Source organism: Erithacus rubecula (genome assembly GCF_903797595.1).
Source record: "Erithacus rubecula genome assembly, chromosome: 20".
Taxonomy (NCBI): domain Eukaryota; kingdom Metazoa; phylum Chordata; class Aves; order Passeriformes; family Muscicapidae; genus Erithacus; species Erithacus rubecula.
In genome coordinates, this window is record NC_136672.1 from 10,271,414 (window position 1) to 10,281,000 (window position 9,587).

The window sequence follows — 9,587 nt, forward strand, 5'->3', positions numbered from 1 at the left end:
CCTGCCAAGCTGCATTTGCAGCTCAGGGGATGAGGCTGGATGGGACCCTTGGCTTCTTTGGGTGTTGTTTTCCAGGCAGGGTGATGAGTTAATCCCTGGTGGATGGAGAGGAGCCCAGCCCTGCTCAGATCCCTGCTGGGCTCCCACAGAGCCTCTGGGACAGCTCACATCCTATTATTAGCACCAACACCACTCAGGGATCCTCAGCTAGTCAAGCCTCCTTCTTAATTATTGGTTTGACTTCAAAGTGAGGAGAAAAAAGCAAAAAAAAATCCCACCCTGCTGTCAGTGAGGAGGTTCAGGTGCCTTGTGAGGAAGGTGACATTTCAGCTGATGGCTCTAAAAATAAAAGGGGAGCAGGGGAGAAGGTGCCTGTCACCTGCAGCCCCAGCCCCACCCTGCATTCCTGGCCTGGTGACATCTCTGTGTGCCAAAGCCCAGAGCAAAACCTTGCCAAAAGCCAAAGTGTCACTCAGAAATGAGGATTTCAGCCCCCAGCCCCTGCTCAGCACTGTTAATGTCTCAGTGATGGGAGCTGAGCCTTGCCCTTGGAGGAGTTTGTTCAGAGAATATTCATTTGTGGGGTTTGCATTCTGCCAAATTTTGGGGCAGGTGTCAGGTTGTTGCTGCTCCTCCTTGTGGGTCTCTCTGGCAAGTCTGGATATGCCCCAAACTGAGAAATTTGAGTTATTTAGGTGAGATTTTAACTATAGTTCTGCCTATGGGACCTCACTGGATTTTGGGAAAGAGTTGGGGCTCCCAAACTTCCCCAAAAGCACCAGAGCTCCTGACATCCCATTCCTTAAATCCCATTGAATTCCTCAAATCCCATTGAATTCCTCAAATCCCGTCCCATTCCTTAAATCCTAGGGGAAGCTCCTGCTCCTTTAATCTCCAATCTCAAAAACGACTTGAGAAATTCTGGAGGACAATTTTTCATCATGATTCACTAAAACCACAACTTATTCTTTATTTTATTTTATTTTATTTTATTTTTAATTTTTTTTCCCCCTGCAGGAATGCATCCATTTAGAACAAAGCTTCCCAGAGCCAGGGCAGCTCCAGGAGGATCCATCTCCAGCAGACAGGGGGAATATTTGGGTTGGAAATCCCAAATCAGAGCTTTCACCACAGGGTTATTGCATATTCTTGGGTGGATCTTCTCTTTTCTCTACAAATTTTATTCCTATTTCACAGCAAAATACTCTTGGAAATCTCAAGTTTTTGTGGGATGGGAAAATTGTCAGGCAACTTCGAGTTTTATCCAGATTTTTTTTTTCTTTTTTTTTTGCTTCAGGAATTTTTTTTTTTTTTCAGAGGCATCACTCTTCTTATTTTAGACATATTTTTAGCTCAAACTAAAAGCAGATGGATGAGATGAAGTTTTGTAGTTTTGTGAGGGAAATGGTGAAATCATCACATTTTGCTTAGAATGGAATTTAGGGAAGTGACTGCAAGAATTGATAAGAAAAAATAATAATTTCTTTAAATTTTGCAGCCAACTGATGTTTTCAGTTTTGTAGGACAAAATGTCTGCACCATCAATATTTTTTTTTCAAAATTTACTTAAACTTCTCAACTTTTTCTTGATTAAAATTTTATTTTCACTGAAAAACAATTTCAAGGCATTTTGCTTTTATCACTTTCACTGCAAAAAATCCTCATTACTTGGAGCAGTTTGCTGGAAGAGAGGCAGAACCAAAGGGACCCATCCAGATGGAGTTTCTGTGGGATCATGGAATGGTTTGGGTTGGAAAGGATCTTAAAATTCATCCCATTCCACCCCTGCCATGGGCAGGTGATGCCTTGAATTTTACCTTTTGTATTTCCCACATTCTGCCCTGTTAGAGACTGATTTGGTGGCATCTTTACCTGCTCAGGCCTGTCACTGCCCACCCAGGGACGCCAGATGTCACTGCCCACCCAGGGATGCCAGATGTCCCAGTCTGAGGTTTCTCCTTTGCCCTGAGATCTCCCCAGAGGGACATGAGGTGGTTCAAACCCTGGTTCTCTCTGAAGCAGCCATAGAGAGATTGCTGGAGATGGTTTTCTCTTGTTCCAAGGATTCTTTATTGTTTCTTATCTCAGGGATTTTGCTTGGCCAGCAGGGTCTGCTCAGCCTGGCATCCATGGTGGGATCTGCCTGCTGAAGGCAGGGCTGATCTTAGATAGTTTGTATTACGTGTTACATGTTTACAAAATTTTCCCAATACAATACAATTTTATTAAATGGTCCAGCCCTGACCCCATCCAATCCAAGAGTGCCAATGTGTCACTCAATATGGATGACAGGGAGAAGAAGGAGGAAAAGGTGTTCACCCCCCAAATTCTCCATCTTGGTCACGTGTCCCTTATCATAAACATTCCAAAAAGTCTATTTATCTACGTTCTAAAGGTCTAATTTACACTTTACTAATTTTGGTTGCTTGTTTCTTTTCCCTCTGTGTTGGTAATTTCCCTCAGGGGTTGGAATTCAGTGCCTGAGACACCAGGGTCTCACTCAGGGGTCTTTGAGACCCTCACTAGGGAGGTTTTGAGACCCCCCCCTGGGCTCCTACAAGGCCCAGCTTGTTCAGGCTTTTTGCTTTTTGCTGGATGTCACTGCTGAAGTTCTCATGGCTGCTCTGTCAAAGGGATTCTCCTCATCCCAAGCAGTATCTGGGGAGTTTGTTGGTTTGGCTATTCAATTTTCAGAAAATCTGCATCCTCTTTTTGCTGGGGAGATGAAGAATAAATCACCTCCAGTTCTGCATTAGCTGTGTGAAGCAGATAAATTAGGATCCCTAATTGGCAGGGCTGATTGGGATCTGGAGCCTGGTGACTCAGAGGGTGTTGCTGAGACTTTTTGGAGACAGTGCTGTCCCTGACAGGTATCAGTGCCATTCCCAGCTCTGGGCATTGCTCACTGGAGCTGGAACAGAGAGGGACAGGAGAAGGCAAGAGAGACATGAACTCATGGAACAGATTAGGAATTGTCTCTGACATTACAGTGCCCAGGCAAAGCCAGTTCTCAAACCCTGGCACCCAAAATTCCCCCTGTGGGAGCTGGAGCCAGGCAATGCCATCCCAGCACAGAGGAGAGGCCCTGGGCCTGCAAACACAAACAAATGAGGTTTTTTGTTTGCTCACCTCTGTTTTTTTTCCATTCTGGCTCAGAGGTGAATTTCCCTCTGGACAGGGATTGCTGCAGCAGGGTCTGGAGAGCTCCAGCACCTCTGGAACAACAAACCCATGGGACCTGACTGGGTGATACTTTAAGTTTTTAGCTTTTATATTTTTCAGGTCTTGTGTATTAATGCATAACTCTGAGCTCCACAGAGTGTTAGAGTGTTAGTTCTTCACATTTTGGGCAGACAAAAATAATCCTTCCAGGTCTGGGAACCAAGGACAGCCTCAGGTCCCAAAAAGTATAAACAGAAGTGGATTTTGGGGGAAGCAAACTGGGGGAATGTGATTTCATTACCTTCAGCTGTAATTGCAGAATTAACCCCTGATATGCAAATAGACCAAACTTTAATTGTGTGATAAACTCATGAGTTAACAAGAAATTTGCAGGCAACCAACTGATACCTTTTGCTTTTCTGGACAGAGTAACCCATCCTTTTATCATTTCCATGACAATCCAATTCCAAATATTTCCTACAGCATGTTGTGGGGTATCAGCAACCCTGGAACTCTGGAGATTAGGCAAGAACAGGAAGAATGTAATTAGCTGAAAAAAAGGTTAATGGTTTACAAACTCACTAAGCTACAAAATGCAGCTCTTAGTTGCATCATGTGGGGGAATTTAATGTTTTAAGCTTAAAATAAGAGTATCTAAGGTCCTGCATTTTTTCAGCAATTTCGACATTTTTTGCTGACTGCTCAACGTGCATCTATTGAATGTTTTTAATAAATAACTACTTTTATTCTCTAATTCTGCCCATGCTCTGCTCTAGGCAGCCACTCCTGCCTTCCCAAATCTCCCCTCAGTGTTCTAGCTGGTCACAGCAATTTTGTGTTTATTAATAATGATATTATTAAGAATATTAATTAATAGTATTATTAATGAAATTATTGCACTAATTATAATATAATAAATGGGATGAAATTGACTGGACTAGAATAGAATAGAATAGAATAGAATAGAATAGAATAGAATAGAATAGAATAGAATAGAATAGAATAGAATAGAATAGAATAGAATAGAATAGAATAGAATAGAATTAATTATATTATGGCACTTTAATTAAAGTGCACAGACTATTGCAAAGTGAGAATAAGATGGGTCAAACTCCTCTCAATGAAATTGTTTCACAGCATCAGAACACAGATCTGGAGCCCTGCAAAGGCTCTGCCTCTCCTCTGGCTTTGTGTCCAAATGTCTTTTTTTCAGCTTTGTCTGAAAGCAAACAAATTCTTCCATGAGCACAGAGCCTGAGCTGCTGTGGGAATATTTAATTTAATTTAATTAATTTTAATTTTAATTAATTTTAACTTTGTTTAATTGTGAGCATATCTCCATCTGCACATGGATTTGCCTTTTCTTCTGTCATTTCATCTGGAGGCAAAGGTTCCTGCACTCCACATCCCAAGTTCTTGCATTGTATGATGTGATGGAAATTAACACCTTAATATATATATGAAAAACAGCCCCAATTAGATTTTTTTTCTTTTACTGTGTTTCCTGCTCCTTATGACTAAGTGTGGGTAATTATCTTGGCTCACTTTTTCCATTCCACCCATGCTTAGAGAAAACCTGTTGCAAGTTTTCTCGAGATTTTTGCTTTTTTTCTTCCCTCACTTTTTTTTTTTTTGTTTTTTTGGGGGTTTTTTGTTTTTTGGGTTTTTTTGTCCTGGTAGTTTTGCTAATTAAAAGCTTTGGAAATTGTCATGTGTGATAATTCCTTTTATTCTGGTTTAGCAACCTAAAAGTAGAGATTTGAAATGTTTTCAAGATGAAATCAAAGTGTCCAAACATGATTTTTTTTCTTTTGCTTCAAAAGTTACTTTTCCAAATACATATAAAGAACATGCTCCTATTAAAAAAAGATCAGAGCAAATAACAACAGAAAACTCTGAACTTTATTGACACTTATTTGGTCCCAACTCTCTGGGATTCAGGAACTTGTAAGGTTTGTTATGATTGAAATATAAGACCCCATCTACAAATCTACTTAATTTTCCCATTCCAGAGGGGAAAAAAGTTCTCCCAGCAGAGATTTTCCATGTCCCTGTTGTAGGATGGACCCAAACTCCCATCTCTGATAGAACTATCCCCAAAAAACAAAGAAAATTTTGAGTTTTCCTAAATTCCCCCACCTGTTCTTGAGGATGGAAAAAGCAGGAATATTTTCCCAAGAGCTGCAGAGGGACAAATTCCCAAAGCTTTGTCTCCCATTTTTTTGGGATTGGCTGATCAAGTTTGGAAGTGGAAAACAAGGATCCTGCAGAATTTGGAGACAGATTCTTGATTCCCTAAAATTATCAAACCTTGATCCATAATAAGCATTAATTTACACAGAGGAGCTTTGCCTTGGCAAAACATAAAATCTTTAATTTCTGCAGAATTCCTTCTGCTGCTCTTCCTTCCACACTTTGCCATTCCTGCTTCCCAAATATTCCCAGCAATAGGATTCACCAGAGGGAAATCAGCACCTGCAGGATATAAACACAGGTTATAAACACAGGTTATAAACACAGGTTATAAACACAGAGCTGATACCAAAGGCATCACCTGGAGCAATTTTTTGGCCATCACAGAGAGAATTGTAAAACAGGGAAAGTGTCCTCCCCACATAATTCCTCAGGCAGAAATCCCTGTCTCTTTATTCCTTCCTTTTTTGCTGCCTCCCTTTTTTTCCCCCTTTGTTTTCACCCACAAAACCCATCCATAACTCCCAAGAGGAATCCTGAGCACAAAGCAAAAACAACAAAAAAAAACCAACCTCTTTGAATTGATTCCAATCTCATTTTCTTGCCTGGAGACCTTTGGAATATCCATTTTCCCACCTTTTGGAGAAAATCAGCAGTAAATTGTCAGATAATGCCTTTCATTCAGAGAACATTTCACACATAAATAGCAAAAAATATAAACAGTGACCTCCATGGATCAGCTGGAATGGGTCTCCCAGGCATTTTCTCCTGACCTCTGAAACATCCATAACTTTTTTTTTCTTTTCTCTAATAAATGCATTTGCACTTCTTAAAGGATTTACTTTGTGGGTCTGCAGAGAGGTTTATTCTCTTCTGCTCCATAATTAAACAGCTCTAATTTTGGCTCCTACAAGATTTAGGGATTTTAAATCTTTTTTTTTTCCCAAGGGTCACAGGGGTGTTAAATGGGAATCAGTTATTCAGTGGGTGTTGTATAGAGGTGACAAACCCAAATTATTTTAGTTATCCCTTTTTCCTTCGTGAAAAGATGGATTCCAGGAGCATCAGGGAGGTGGGGAATGGGAAAGGACTGGGAAGCTTCTCAAAATGCTCCAGGAAGAAGAGCTGGAATTCATCAGGTGATGAATCAATCAGAACAGCAGAGGTAGGAAAAAGCAGGGGAACTCCTGGAATGAGCAGAATTTGGGAATGAAAAGCCAGGAGAAGGAGAGCAAAGAGGTTCTGGATGGAGAAGGGATCCTTGGAAGTGCTGAGGGCCAGGCTGGATGGGGCTTGGAGTGGATTTCTGCAGGGCTGGGGCTGGGTGATCACTGGGGGCCCTTCCAACCCCAACCATTCCATAATTCCATAATTCAATTATTCCAGAATTCCATGATTCCATGATTCCAGAATTCCATGATCTCATAATTCCATTATCCCAGGATTCCATAATTCCATGATTCCATAATATATAAAAATATAAATATATATATAAATATATATAGATATATTAATATGTATTCTATATTAAATGTATATTAATTATATATTAAATATAGTAATATAAATATAAATAAATATTTGTTAAATATATATATATATATATAAATATATGAATGCATAAATGTATAAATATAGAAATGTATAAATACATAAATGTATACATATAGAAATACAGAAATAATGGCTGATCCATGATGTTGGGGGATTTCTGATATGGAATCCAGGTTACAGATCCCAGTTCATTGATCATCTTAATTTTAGCTTCATCATTCATTGTGCCAGCTGTAAAATATCAGGTGCTGCTGATAGAGCTGGAAAATCACTGATTTACAGACCCCAAATTTCACCCACTCTGCTACAAAATCATCATTTTCCTCCTTTCCTCTGCCTCTTCTGCTCCCTCTCCAGCCTGTGAGGTGATTATGAACACACCACACATTTGGAGGTTAATTTTTATTTTTACTCTTCTCCTCAATTCAGGACACACCCTTTCTCTCCCTACCTCCAGCTGGGTTTATTCCTATTTATTCTGAATTTCCGCTGCAGGAGAAATGAGAATGTGTGCTGAGAAATGCTCACAAAGGGGATGCACGGCCACCACTTCCCCTCCAAGCTGCTCCTCCACCCCAGCTGAGCTTTATCTGCCTGGCTGATCAGCAGAAAATGCTGCGGGGCAGCAAACCAGCCTCTCCCCCCTCCCTCTCCTGTCCAGACCTGCTGCTTTTTGTGATGGATGTCAGCAGAAAAATATTCTTCAGGGAGCAGAGTCCTTCACTCCAGGAATTGCTGTGGAGAGGGATTCCACCTCCAGAAATTCTCCTGCTCTGTAGGTGGCCAAGGGAAGGTGCAGATTTCTGTCAGGGTGAGGGGAAAACTGAAAATGAGGAGCTAAAATCTGATTTTTTTTTAATTTTTTTTTTTTTTTTTAAGCCCTGATTGGTCAACAACAAACCCAAAAGACAAAGCCACTGTCACCCCTCGCAGCCTTCCTGAACAGGGAATGTTTTATACCCTGGGATGTTCCCACCTCTAAAAGCAATCCCTGACTTCCAGAAGAGTCCCTGTGGGGTTTTTTGGGTTTTTTTTTTAGTAATTTCCAGAGTTTGGAAGGTGGGACAAGAAATGTTTTATACCCTGGGGTGTTCCCACCTCTAAAAGCAATCCCTGATTTCCAGAAGAGTCCCTGTGGTTTTTTTGTTGGTTTTTTTTTTTTTTTTGTAATTTCCAGGGTTTGGAAGGTGCTCATAGCTCTGCTGAGTGACTGGGATCCCACCAGGGAAAAGAAGCAAAAATCAGCATTATTGGATTTATTATCAGCTCTGCCTCAGCCTGACCAGGTGCCTGGAAGTTCATGGAAATGTCTCCCCTGAGCCAAGAAAATATAAAAATTAGACAGGAGGGAGCTCCCAGCTCCCCAGAGAGTGAAATCTGGAATTCTCTCTCCCTGGCAATGGTTGAACTCCAGGGTGTTCCCTGTCCCAAGGGGCTCAGCAGGAGAATTATCCAATTTTGGGAGGGCACTTGCAGCTAATAAACAAGAAGGGATAAATAAATAATGCTTCCCCTAGGCAATTAAAGATAAATAAATAATTCTCCCCTCCCCTTCCACCTGATCTGGACCCACAACTGACATCAAATTCTATTTTTGTGATGGAAATCCCAGAGCAGCTGGGTTTATTTATCCCTGGAAGGACTCAGCACCATTCCTTCTGTTTTTCAACCTTCCATTTTTCAGTATTTGATATTTTTGTGGTGAAAACTCAAAGAAGCAAGGAGGGAAAATCCACTCTCCAAACAAAGCCAGAGATGAGAAAAAAGAAATAAATGCAAAGTTGAGAATCCTCACCCTGGGCTTTGCTGCTGCTGAAAAAGCAGAAGGAAAAAGTGAAAACATTCACAGTCACGTTGGAAACCTCAGGAATTATTTTCACTGCATCAGGACAATGACAATTTTGGATTTTAGGACAGCAATGTGGAATTTGAGGGGTGCCAAAAGTGGTGGTTGTGTCAAAGCTCTGCTTGCTGTGACACGTTCCCTGCAGTGCAGCACATCCCTGGTGGTTATTTGGAGTCATTAAGCTAATTGTGGCAGGGCAGGGAGGGAAGGGGGGGCTGAGGAAATCCCAGACACTGCCCAGCCACCAACATCTGGAAGGGTCATAATGGCCCCTGGAAGAATTATTGCAGTGCTTGGGGAGGGAATTCAGAGCTCTGCAGCTTGCTGGAGGTACTGGGAGGGTTTTAATTCAACCACAGTGAAGCTGAGAAGGAAAAAATGAATTTAATCAAAAAATAGATATCAGGGTGGGTAGAAATCCCTTTGCCCAGAGCTGGGCATGGAAAAGATGGAAAAGCAGGAATTATTGTAGCTCCTGGGACAGTTGTGTGAGAAAAGCCACAGAGGTGAATCTTTCCAGCTCCTTCCCCTGGCTGGGGAACTTCTCACTCTGGGTGACCCCAGGGAATCCACTGGTTCTCCTTTCCAGTGGAAAAAAGAGGGAAAATGGGAAAACTTCAGCACTTACAGCTGGTGGGGGCTTTGAGCCATTTCTGCTTGGCCATTTTTGGGTTTATTGGCTGGGGAATGTCAAGTGGATCCGTGAGATGTCAGGCTTGGGTGCTGTTGTACACTGATTTTACAGGTTTGGAAAAACTCCCAGAAATCTGAATTATTATGTCCTTCTCTAGAATTCAGGGAGGGATGAAGAGTTTCTCCCTGAGCCTGCCCT